Source organism: Neophocaena asiaeorientalis, unplaced genomic scaffold (assembly GCF_003031525.2).
Source record: "Neophocaena asiaeorientalis asiaeorientalis breed wild unplaced genomic scaffold, Neophocaena_asiaeorientalis_V1.1 scaffold19, whole genome shotgun sequence".
NCBI lineage: Eukaryota > Metazoa > Chordata > Mammalia > Artiodactyla > Phocoenidae > Neophocaena > Neophocaena asiaeorientalis.
This window is the reverse complement of record NW_020173388.1, coordinates 4,562,335-4,576,116: the sequence shown is the minus strand read 5'-3', so window position 1 is coordinate 4,576,116 and position 13,782 is coordinate 4,562,335. Positions and strand designations below refer to the sequence as shown.

General features: G+C 36.2%; 1 protein-coding gene across 5 annotated transcripts in view; it reads right to left on the bottom strand.

The window, feature by feature from the left end:
- Positions 1–13,782, bottom strand: part of CLOCK (clock circadian regulator) — a 132,483-nt gene that overhangs the window by 83,591 nt on the left and 35,110 nt on the right. For 2 of the 5 annotated variants that reach the window (XM_024746683.1, XM_024746684.1), the window contains exons 3-4: positions 10,247–10,333; positions 3,725–3,825 (exon numbers count right to left, since the gene is read on the bottom strand). The exons of 1 other annotated variant lie outside the window; for it this stretch is intronic. The gene's annotated coding sequence lies outside the window, so the exon portion shown is untranslated. Of the gene's footprint in view, positions 1–3,724; positions 3,867–10,246; positions 10,334–13,782 lie in introns of all 5 variants that reach the window. 2 more of the 5 variants (XM_024746685.1, XM_024746686.1) reach the window with 2 other exon arrangements.

The window sequence follows — 13,782 nt, the reverse complement described above, 5'->3', positions numbered from 1 at the left end:
ATATTAAGTTCCTTAGTTGACTATTATTTTTTTTTAACACACTGATTCACTGCTTGATCCTTACCTGAAATGACAAGGTCTGAGAAAATCACAGGCCAAGATCCTATCTGAATCTGTGGAGTATCAAGGGAGATAGAACTCCCTTGATACAGACACATTTTATTTGCAGCATGCAAGTAAGAGTAATTAAGAATAAAAAAGGATATGTATATGGCATGCTCATTCACAGCCAGAAGGCCTATGACCAGGCTTCACAGGGTACAACCTGACCTTAACAAGTATTACATAACAGAGACATACCCTTGATACAGAAGATACAATTTGAGATTTCTATTGATGTATCTTCAAGTCTGCTATTGAGCCCATGCAGTAAATTTGTATTGCATATATCGTACTTTTCAGTTCTGATGTTATCACTTGATCCTTTTATATGGTTTTTATTTCAGAGGAGAACTATCTTTCTATTCACTTCAAAAATGTTCACTTTTGTCTCATGGGCCATGGATATAATATAACAGCGCCTTTAAAGTCTTTTTCTGATAATTCCACCATCTGAATTATCTCAGGGTTGGCATCTATTTATTGTCTTTTCTCTTAAAAAAGTCAGATTTTCCTGTTTCTTTGTATGTCAAGTAATTTTGGATTATATCCTAGGCATTCTGAATATTTGGTTATGAAACTAGATTTTATAAACATCTTCTGGAGAATTTGGTGTTTTTTTTGCTTAAGTTTATACTACAAGTTATATATTGCATTCTAGCATGGCAGTACCACTGTCAGCTCAGTTTTCAAAGTCTTTGCTATGTTTTTTGGCTTTATCCTCTGCATGCACTGCTCAGAGGCAAGTCTGGGATTTGAACAGTGGTTTATATTGTAGGTCAGTTCTCTGTCTTTGCTGTGTTCCTTTGGGTCTGTACATGCATGTGTAGCTCATAAGTAAGGTGGGACCTTTGTGGGTCTCCTCTCACATCAGCTCTCTTCTCTGTGAGATTTCCCCAGCATGTTCCAGTTTCCAGGGGCCTTTTTCCCAAATATTCTGACCAGAGAAATCGTTTTCTCTCAGAGTTTTAAAGTGCTTGTGCTACCTGGCAATGTAACTTTATAGGCAGAGATGGTCTCAGGGCAGGCTTGGGAAGGAAAAAAGGGGTACTCCTTTTCCTTGTTGTCTGGCTAGAAATAGGGGTTTCTCTAAATTGCTGCATCCACTGTGCAGTTCCCTAATTCAGCCCACCATTTGGTCAAAGCTGGGTCATGAAAAGAAAGAAAAGGTATATTCACCATTATACAGGCTAGTCTTCAAGTTATGACTTCCTTTCTCGATTTGCCTATTTTTTTTTTTTTTTGCGGTACGCGGGCCTCTCACTCTTGCGGCCTCTCCCATTGCAGAGCACAGGCGCCGGACACGCAGGCTCAGCGGCCATGGCTCACGGGCTCAGCCGCTCCGCGGCATGTGGGATCTTCCAGGACCGGGGCACGAACCCGTGTCCCCTGCATCAGCAGGCGGACTCAACCACTGCGCCACCAGGGAAGCCCTCGATTTGCCTATTATTAACTTTCAAAGTCTTTAGATAGCTGCTTTTAGTATTCTATTGAGAGTATTTAGTTCTAATCAGTCAGAGAGAGGCATACTCCATTTTGGCCTATGCATTGTATTATATCCATTTCTCAACAGACTTTCACCTAAAGTCTTTAGTAGTCATTGACTGATCATTATCTAGATCATAATTCTATTAGAAATTGCACTGTGGTGAATTTCTAATCCTATCATTCTCCCAGCATTTGTTATTGTCTATGATTTTTCTATAACAGTAAACTTTCCCTCTTAACTACTTGGTTATCCTGGAATAAAATTTGTACAGGAAATGAAGAATAAATGGTTGATTCTTTCATTTACCAGTGATTTTCAGAGTAATAAAATGAGGGTTTTTTTTTTAAGTATTATTATAAACTTCTGAATTCTTATATATTTGTGTTTCAATCTTCAGTTGTTATACATATTTTTGAACCTATTTTTATGGAAAATTTCAAACATACACAAAAGTAAAAAAGAATAATTATTAACCCATATATTCATCACCCATTTTCAACAATTATCAAATCATGGTCAATCTTGTTTCATCTATTCTTCCCCTTCCCTGTTCCTTCCCATCCTCCTTTGTATTATTTGAAGCAAATCCCCAAAACTATATCAATGTCATCTGTAAATACTCTAGTACGAATGTACAAATTATAAGGACTTAGAAAAAAAACACACACCACAATATCATTACCTTTTAAGTTAATAAAAGATGTCTAAGGCCTCTATACACAAAATATTTCTGAGAGAAATTTTAAAAGACCTAAATATATGGAGATATACTGTGGTTAACATATTGAAAGTCTCAATATGGAAAGATATTTAATATATCCAAATTGATCTACAGATTCAACATTAAACTAGACAATAATAATATGAAATAATAAATAATATTTAACTTGCTTAATGTTAAGCAGGGATTTGTTATTTATTTACTCATTTAGGAAACTGACAGGCTGAGTGTAAAATCTTTATTGAAATTCATAAGGACCAAGAAGAACCAAGGCAATTTTTAAGTACAAAAGTTGGAGAACTTAAAGCTATAATAACTAAAAGTGTATGGCACTGGTACAACAACAGACCAATGGAACAGAAACAGAGTCCAAAAACAGACCCACAAATAAAGTCACCTGAATTACAACAAAGGCACTACTACTGCATTACAGTAGGAAAGGACAGTCTTTTCAATAAATAATGCTGGACCAAATGGATTTCCAAATGGAATATAAAATAAACCATGAATCCTACCACACATCATACAGAAACCTAAATGTGAAAGTTAAAACACTCAAGTTTATAGAGGAAAACATAGTATAGTATCTTCTTGGCTTTGAGATAGACAAAGAATCCTTAAAACACACAAAACTAACCATAAAAGAACACTCTGATAAAATAGACTTCATTAAAATTAAGAAATTATCTTAAGACACACTACTGAAAGAGTGAAGAAGTAGAAGAGATAACTTCAATACTTAATCCAACAAAAACTTATCCTAGAAATAAAGAACTTCTGCAAATCTGTAAGACAGACAACACAATAGAAAAATGGACAAATAACATGAACAGGCATTTCTCAAAAAAGGATATCCAAAGGGTCAGTAAGCATGTAAACATGTGCTAACCTTTTAAGTTATAAGGGAATAACAAAACTACAATAAAATTTCACTACATACACTGCAGAAGAGTTATTAATTTGAAACACTAATAATTTCAAGTGTTATTGAGGATGAAGAGCAACAAGAATTCATGTACACTGTTGGTGGAAGCGTAAACTGATTCAACCATTAGGAGCATTTACAAAAGCTAAACAGCCAAATACCCTGACCCAGCATTTTCACCACTGGATATTTAGCCAACAGAAATGCATACATATGTGCCAAAAGAAATGTTCAAGAATGTTCACAGCAGAATTGTTCATAACAGCCAAAAACTGATAGTAAACCAAATGCTCATCAACAGTACAATGGATGAATAATTTTGGTATATACATATAATGAAGTATTACAAAGCAATGAAAAAGGATGAGCTACTGCTATATGAATCAATATGAATGACTCACATCAACAAGATGTTGACCATAAAAAGCCAAAAGAAGTTCAAAAATAGACAATACTAATGAATAGTGAATCAAGCAAGAATAATAGTTACCTTTGGGAGTGCGTGATGACTGTCAGGGGGCATGAAGGAGGCTCCTGGATTGATGAAAATGTTCTATATCTTGATCTTGGTATTGGTTAAACGAGTGTTGACTTCATAAAATTTCATCAAAATGACACTCAGTATTTATGCACTGTATAATATGCATGTTTTAATTCAATATAAAACATTTTAAAAGTTAGCAATACTATATCAGTCTCTTGATATTTTATTTTTAATTTTTTGGTTATTTTACTTGGTGAAATTGAAGTCTAGTAGAACTAGGTTTCTATATCAATCTGCCTCTTACTTGGGTACTAAAGTCATTATTTACTTTTTCCTGGATTATTACTGACAGTTTTGATATGTGGATCCTTCCCACATTATGACGGCAAAAGTTTACCTTGAAGTTAGACCTATCTCATGTTCACAAACTAGATAATTCTAAGATGATATTTTTTTCTTAATGTAAATATAATCAATTTTCTATATTAAGTTCCAGGTCACCAGTTCCCACAGTTTGTATTTGGAAAAAAAGAAGAAAATTCAAAGCTTCTGAGGCTTAGCATCTAAGCTCAGTTTTAGCTAAACTTGAAAAAAGCAAATCAGGGCTTCCCTGGTGGCGCAGCGGTTGAGAGTCTGCCTGCCGATGCAGGGGACACGGGTTCGTGCCCCAGTCCGGGAAGATCCCACATGCCGCAGAGTGGCTGGGCCCGTGAGCCATGGCCGCTGAGCCTGCGCATTCGGAGCCTGTGCTCCGCAATGGGAGAGGCCACAACAGTGAGAGGCCCAGGTACCGAAAAAAAAAAAAAAAAAAAAGCAAATCAAGGCATGGTGTAAGTAAGCATAAGGTTGTTGTGAAATATAATGAATTATTAAATGTAAAGCGCTTAGAAAATAATGTGTACCACAAAGTAAATGTTCAAAAAAAGTCTGCAATTCTTTATACCAGTTTGAAAAACCCTATAATAGATCCTTACTCTTGAATTTCCTTCAAAATATTTAAGACAATAAAAACAGATCTCTTTTAAAAACAAACAAAGCATATTTATGGAGCTAAGGGAAAACTTAATAGATTTTTAATGAAACAAGCCAAAGTGAACATTAAAGAAAAGTACAGGATAGATGAAAATTTAATTAACTATACCTAAGGTTTTTTTTAAGTTCTACTAATAGATATTTAACTATGATATTAGGATTAGAACTTCTACATATAATTTATCCAGTTTGCCAACTGTTAACACGTGCATCATTTTCTTTACATACCGATAAACACATTTTCTGAACCATTTGAGAGTAAGTTGCATATATCATGTCCTTTTACCCCCAATTACTTAAATGTGTACAGCCTGGGAACAAAGACATTCTCTTAAATAACCACAGGATAGTTACTAACTGCAGGAAATTTAACAATTATACAATATTAATGTTTATTTTTTTAAGAGAGCAAATAAAGTCCTTTAGGGCTCCTCTAGTACAGGATCCAGTTCTGAGTCATGTATTGGATTAGCTATTTTATCTCCCTAGACGCCTTTAATCTGAAAGTTTTCCTTCAGCTAAATACCTTTTAAACTGTCTTATGCTTACAAGGTACTCTGCAAGATAAGATTTTAAAACTTGGGTTCTTAAGCAAACTATATAGGGAAGTTTCATTAAAAAAAGAGATTCAATGGAAGAGTTAGGAAAAGTTTCAGAAGACTAAGATGAGAATACAAAAATCTTCTGATCCAAGACTGGCTTTAGTATATATACATTTTAAAGCTTTATAATGAGGTTTCTAGGTTTCTTTGATATTGGTAATTCGTGGATTAGTGGTTTCGAAATCCTGTCCCTCAAGATGTCAAAAAATTACAATATATAATCAACTTAGGGCTTCCCTGGTGGCGCAGTGGTTGAGAGTCCACCTGCCGATGCAGGGGACACGGGTTCATGCCCCTGTCTGGGAAGATCCCACATGCCGCGGAGCGGCTGGGCCCGTGAGCCATGGCCGATGAGCCTGCGCGTCCGGCGCCTGTGCTCCACAATGGGAGAGGCCACAGCAGTGAGAGACCCACATACGGCAAAAAAAACAAAAAAAAACAAAAAAAAAAACTGTCATGGTACCTACCCTTAAGAAACTTATAATTTAGTAAACCTAAGATTCCTGCTTTCAGATAGGAAAAGTATTATGTTTTCCTATTTTGAAAAGGAAGCAACTATGATGCAGTGTGAAAAATGTGTCCAAAGACAAAACTATGAAATGTTCTAGAGGAACAAAAAAGGTAGATCCTGAAATCGTGATCTTTAATCTCCTAACAGAGAACTTAACTTGCCTCTGTCAGACTGCAGAAGAGCTCCTTAAGAGTATCCTCCAATCTACCCATTGACTCCAAAAGGGACATGTACCGTCATCCCCAATGTACGTACTAGCTTTGTTCCACTGAGTCAGTCACCGACTAGTTTCAAAGTAATGTACTAGTACTTTCACTTAAAAAATAACAGGTAATCTCCATACACAGAAAAAACCAGAAACTGTACAAAAGGTATATACTATTAGATACTTTTAGAATGGATGTGATAATAAATGTGGAAACAGAAGATGTGGCTGGTCGCAGTGGTTCTTTAGTAAGTAATTTAACTTCGTCGGCGATAGGCTGTAACAGGCCATATGGTCCAACGAAGTTTGGTCCTTTTTGAAGTTGTATATAACCTAATACTTTTCGTTCATTAGTGTGAGGAATGCCACAGCTAGAAGAATTGGGACAATAAGTGTTAGAATGTTAATTATAAACATTTTGTTAGGGAGAGGAGTTGAACAGCTAACAAATGTTTAAGTTTTACATAATTACTGGGCTCTGCCACCCTAACAAACCCTGTTCTCAGGCAGGGTGTTTTAATGAATTAAGATTATATCATTAATTAGTTTTAAGGCGCTTTTGTAAAGTAGACCTTATTTCTCTTGTTTTTTCATACTGGGATAAATATGTAATAGATAGAAACTGACCTGGGTTACTCTGGTGTGAACTCATATCACACAGGACTTTAATTGTTGAACAAACTTAACTTTAATAGCGGTTACACCATTGGGATGTCCTGATCCAACATCGAGGTCCTAAACCCTACTGTCGACATGAACTCCAGAATAGGATTGTGCTATTATCCCTAGCATAACTTGCTCCGTTGATCAATTTTTTGGATCAATAAGTGAAGATATTTTGACTAGTCGGTCTAAGTTTTAATCATTCAGAGGCTTTTTTGTTCTCCGAGGTCACCCCAATCAAAACTGTTAACCCATATAAAAGTTTTGTTATCCCTTGATGGTTTAGTTCCTTTTTTGGGGGGGGCGGGCGGTTATTAAAGCTCCATAGGGTCTTCTTATCTTATTTTGTCAATTTCACTGATTAATAGTAAAAGACAGTAAAACCCTCATGTGGCCATTCATACAAGTCCTTATTCAGAGAACAAATGATTATACTACCTTTGCATGGTCAGGATACCATAGCCATGTGACAGATGTCACTGGGCAAGCAGTGCCTGTAATAGTAGTTACGCTAGAGGTGATGTTTTTTGTAAACAGGCAAGATTTGTATTTGCCAATTTCCTTTTACTCTTTTTAATCTTTCCTTAGGTGCATACCTGTGTCAGGTTAACAGTAATTTTAATAAATAATCTAACATTGACTTAGGTTTATTTGTTGTTAACTACCAGTGATATCTATTACTTATATAAGCTTATGCAAGGACAAATATTTCTTGTTACTCATATTAACATTATTGCTTCTATTAATTGATTAGTCCAGTATTAAACTAGGAGTTGATTTACTTATTGGTGGTATTAAGGTAAATGTGTTGTTGAACTTGAACGCTTCCTTAACTGATGGCTGCTTTTAACTCTCTAGATAAGGTTGTATCCTGTTTCTAAAAAGCTGCAACTTTTTAGATTAGTATTTAAAAATACATTAAAATTTATGATTTTTTGAATAGTTTTTAAAGTTGAACTAAGATCCTTTTCCTGGACAAGCAGCTGTCAACAGGCTTGTTATACCTCTACTTATAAATCTTCTCACAAGTTTGCCACACAGATGAGTTTGTTCTAATAAACTGTACATAAGTAGCTCGTCTGGCTTTGGGGTATTTAACTTAAGTTCTCTTTGTTAAAAATTTCAGTTAAATCATTATACAAAAGGTAAAAGGGGGAAGCTTTACTTTTTATTACTTGTAATGCTTCTTGCCTCATGCCCTTACGATACTTTCTCTATAGTGCCAAAAAGCTTTTAATTTCTATCTCCTATACTTTAAATATTGGGTAAATGATTTATTCAATCTGCTTATAATAGTTGAATTTGTGGGAGGCTTGGGCTAGATTTAGTTCAAAGTATCCATACACTTTGAAATCTCCTGAGTGTAAACTAGGTGCTTTTGTTTAAGCTATACTTTGATTTATCCAAGCACACTTTCCAGTATGCTTCCCTTGTTACGACTTTATCTCCTCTCATATGTTTGGTACTTGCTAAGAAGTTATAAGAGTTATTAATACTTGAGAAGGGTGATGGGCAGAGTGTGCATGCTTCACGGCCTGACTCAACTAAGCACTCTTGTTCTTAATTTACTACTAAATTCTCCTTTGGTTTTTAGCTTCATCAAAACTTTTGTATAATAAGAAATATGCTCTTGAACTAGAAAATGTAGCCCATTTTTTCCCATCCCATAAGTTACACCTTGACCTAATGTTTTTATGTATAATAATTATGCTTACTGTTATTCCTTTTCAGGGTTTGCTGAAGATGGCGGTATACAGACTGAATTAGCAAATGTTGGTGAGGTTTATCGATTATATAGAGAACACACTCCTCTAGAGGGGAATGAAGCACCATCAAGTCCCTTGAGTTTTAAGCTATTGCTAGCAGTACTCCGGCAAATAATTTTGTTATGATAATTATTTGCATGTAGGGCTAAGCATAGTGGGCTATCTAGTCCCATTTGGGGTCTTAGCTGTCATGTGATCAGTAATTGTTAAAGTCACTTTTGCAGTTCATTTTTAAATAGCTATAGCTTTCTAAGGCTTAGCTAGAACTTAACTTTATTTTTTATTATTCTTTAACACATTTTACACCGATTTTCTATTAATTTGGGTTAATCGTATGACCACAGTGGCTGGCACGAAATTTACCAACCCTAAATAACATAACTTAGTTGAACTTTCATTTATGGCTTAATTTTTATCACTGCTGTTTCCTGTGAGGGCATCGCTAAGCAAAGCATTATGAGCTACTATTTTAGTGTGCTTGATACCTGCTCCTTTTAATCCTTCATGATTTAGAGGATAGTCTGCTTAAGTTATTATGGTAACACTAAAACCTGGTAAAAAACAGAGTACTATACTAATTTTCTTTCTACAAATGTCCATTCCTTTTAGAAGAAAAGTAATAGGAGAATCAACTTCTTATTTTCTATTTTAAAACAGTAACACAGGTCAATCTAATGAGAATATGGATTATGCTTTCCAGGACACGAAAAAAGTGTAAGTCAGTCACTGAGAGCTGGTATCAACTCTTACCTCCCTCTAATTTTCCCCCACTCATCTCTTACTTTGCACTCAATCTATAGATACTTCTCTACCCAGGTAGAGAAGGGGTCAGCTAACCTATTCTGTAAAGGGTCACAAAGTAAATATTTTTGGCTTTCTGGGCCCTAACATCTCTGATGCAACTACCTAACTCTGCCACTATAGCTTGAAAACAGCCATACACAATATGTAAAAAATAAGAGTGGCTGTATTCCAATAAAGCTTTATTCACAGACACTAAAACCTGAATTTCATATAATTTTCACATATCATAAAATAGTATTCTGCTTCCAGGATTTTTTTCCCCCAACCATTTAAAAATGTAAACACTATTATTAGTTCACGGGTCATACAAAAACAGGCAGCAAGCTGGATTTGGTGGTGTGCAGACCCCTGACGGAGAGACTTGCTTGTAAGGCAGACATGCAGTAGGTGACTGGCCCTTCTGTACCTCAGTCAACTGCTTCTTTATCTCTAAACCTAAAACCTGACAGGAAATAATTCTTATTCTACTTTTCAGTCATTTGCAAATCACCTTTCTCTCAAAAAAAGACAAGTTATAATTCTTACTCTCAGGTAGTAACTTTGAAAAATTTCAAGAATTGCTGAAAGAAAATACATCTGGATATCAATTACCTTACCAATAAATAATGTTTCATTCCTCTGAAGAATAAAAAATCTAAAGATAAATAAAAACTATCAAAGAAGGTAGCCGATCATGTCCTAAATATTTTTATAATACTCTGTCCTATGTGCCTTGCCAGGAGACTGTAAACCTCACTGTACCCAATAATTAAGACAGAAAAGGAAGGAAGGAAGGAAAGAAGGGAGGGAGGGAGGGAAGGAAGAAGGAAAGGAAAGGGGAGGGGAGGGGAGGAAAAGGAAAAGGAAAGGGAAAGGGAAAACAGAAAAAAGAACAAAAGAAAAGAAAAAAGAGAAGGCATACTTCTGAGCTCAAAATGAAGATTGAATATATCTAGTGAAACTCACCAAGTTGTAAAGATTCATCTAAGAGGAATGCAGAATTTTCCAAAGGCATCTTACACTGTGACAAAATCAGCTTCTAAGTTTCAGCAGCTTTACAGGAAAAACAAAAAACAAAATCTGTAAAACAAGGGCAGCTGTGGAAATAATGTTAACCAAATTCTAAGTAACAATACCGCCAGTATTATTTCCCATCCACATATACAGCATTAATTGGGGCTTCCTATGTGCCAGGAATAGGGGATGCAGCAATGAACATGTCAGATTCCATCAATTCCTCCGGGAGCTCAGTCTGTAGGCCAACTCCAAATGGGATGAAAGGCTTTAAGAATCATGATGATGTGAAGGGAAAGCATGGCAGAGATACAAACCAGGCTAGTGGGAACTAGTTAGGAAAGGTTTCCTAAAAAAGAGGCAATTAATGCAAGCATGAGTAGAGTCTGACCAAATAAAGCAAGAGGGGAGGGGAGAGAAAGAACAAGTTTCATTAGAAGGGAATGGCATGTTCAAAGGGCCACATGTAGGAGACGATATGGCGTTTGTGTGCAAGTAAAAGAAATCTAGTATGGCTGCTCAGAGTAAGAAAAGGGATGAGAAGGTCATTCTCTGAGATGAGATGGGCAAGGGAGGAAAGTAAGAAGTGAAGCAACTTGCCCTGCATCACTCAGTCACACAGGGCTAACAGGCAGAGATCATTTTAAACTCTCACCACTTGACTGCAATATATTAGCCATTCTGAAGCTCTTCCCAGTCCCCTAGCCTCAAGGGTCTTAGAGGTTGACCCCTGGGAAGGAAGGTGAGTCAAAGTCCTGTGGAGGATGATCCTTTCAGGGGGCTTTTGCAAAGGCCTGAGGGAAAACTGCCAGCCTCCCTATGAATGGATGAATTGATCAACTGACCATCAGGGGCCCTCCTGCAAAATGATGGGGAAGAAGTCAGTTTCAGCACCATTCTCAGTTACAAATTAATAGTTGCCAAGCATTTTACTATGGGTGAAGTCCAGTTCTAAGTGCTTTACACGTATTAACTAATTCAATCCTCCCAACATCCCTATGAGGTAGGTGCTTTTATAAACCTTTATTTCCAGTATGGTTTTATGAAATAGCCCAATCATGGTCATTAATTTTTATTAACAATTAAAATTATCAGAAATGTTAATGATACTTAACACAATATTAAAAGCATTTTAATTACCATTAAATCAGAAAAGTACTATTTTAAAGATTAATTAACAAAAACAAAAGACTTTAAAACATTAATTTGGTTATTTCTCTGTTAGAGAAAGAGCTGGAAATTTTGTTTCATGCTCATTCATTCATTTACTATGATAGGTTCTACATATCCAATGATTAGGGGAAAAACACACCAAATTCCTGCTGTCATGGAGTTTCAGTCATTGAAATACAACTGGCAATTATGTTTTTGTAACATATCCTAAGTTTTTTGAATGAATGAAAAATCAACAACCATACAGACAAAATCTGATGCATAGAGGAAAATTAAAACCTGAGGGGAGTGGATTGTGAATAAAAAATATATATACATGTTAAAGAAGGAGGAAGAGGGGAGTCCCTGGTGGCGCAGTGGTTGAGAGTCCGCCTGCCGATGCAGGGGACGTGGGTTCTCAAAAAAAAAAAAAAAAAAAAAAAAAAAAAAAAGAAGGAGGAAGAGAAAGAATAAAAAACTGCTCCACTAAAAAAGGGAACCCTCATGCACTCTTGGTGGGAATGTAAATTGGTGCAGCCATTATGGAAAACAGTATAGAGGTTCCTCCAAAAACTGAAAATAGAACTACAATATGATCCAGCAATTCCACTTCTGGGTATTTATCCAAAGAACACAAAAACACTAATTTGAAAAGATGTATGTGTCCCTATGTTCACTGCAGCATTATTTACAATAACCAAGATACAGAAGCAACCTAAGTGTCCTTCAATAGATAAACAGATAACAAAGATGTGGTGTATACACAACACACACACACACACACAAATCATACTCTACCATAAAAAAGAATTAAATCCTGCCATTTACAACAATGTGGATGGACCTTGAGGATATCATGCTAAGTGAAATAAGTCAGACAAAAAGAAAAAAAAATGGTTATGAAGAACCTAGGGGCAGGACAAGAATAAAGACGCAGATGTAGAGAATGGACCTGAGGACACAGGGAGTCGGAAGGGTAAGCTGGGACGAAGTGTGAGAGTAGCACGGACATATATACACTACCAAATGTAAAATAGATAGCTAGTGGGAAGCAGCCGCATGGCACAGGGAGATCAGCTCGGTGCTTTGTGACCACCTAGAGGGGGGGGATGGGGGGGGTGGGAGGGAGACGCAGGAGGGAGGAGATGTGGGGATATATGTACATGTATAGCTGATTCACTTTGTTATGGGGCAGAAACTAACGCACCATTGTGGAGCAATTATACGCCAATTAAGATGTTAAAAAATAATAATAATACCAATACTGAATTATTTCACTCATATGTGGAATCCAAAAAACAAGAAAAATAAACAAACGAAACAAAACAGAAACAGACTCAGAGAGCACAAACTGCTGGGAGAAGAGGATGATGGATGAAACAGGTGAAGGGGATTAAGTGGTATAAAACTTCCAGCTATAAATTAAGTCAAGGGGAAGTAATGGGAATACAGTCAGTAATACAGTAACAACTTTGTATAGTGACAGAAGGTAAGTGGACTCGTTCTGATTATTTCATAACATATAAAAATATCTCATCACCATGTTGTATACCTGAAACTAATGTTGTATGTCAAGTATAACTTAATTTAAAAAAAAAATCTGTTCCACTGAGGAACACACTCATGAAGAATGAAAAAGAGAAAAGAGAGCACAGCAAAGTACCGGTAATCAGCCCACAATGATGAAGGTCCTTAAGGGACTCAAAACAGTTATAACGATAAAAAGCAGATGAATATTACACAGTAGAGGATTCAAGACTATAACCTAGTGAAGAAAGATTACACCTTAATCCAGCAGTCTTCACATTAGGGACCAGATGGTTTTAGGGAATCAATTTCCAAATCCTTCATGTCTATAATTACCAACCAGCTACTAGAACTAATATCAAGGTCAGAGCATCATACTGCTTTCTCCTTTCCTACAGTGTATTTTGTATCTTCCTTCTTCCAGTTCACAAGAGAAAGATGTATCTCTTACACATCTAAAATTCACTACAATGCATTTCCCTGTAGAAACATCCAGAACACCAAAGGAATAATTTTAAATATTGATATCAAGGGAGTATCCTCTAATGGAAGTACCATATATCCAAGGTGGTCTTATTTCTCCCTGTCCCATACACCTCTGTTAAGAACAATACATGACATTAAAAAGCAGATATTCTGGCCTGGCCCCAATGCACTGTTAAAACTTCAGGATGTGAGAATAAAAACCACCTTCTGATTAAGAAGCTCATCTGAGAGAATCCAACGAAAACAGTGATGATAAATATTGAAGACAGCTAGAACTTAGTTCATCCAGGTTACAAGCTTGTGGCCAGAGACTCCTTACATAA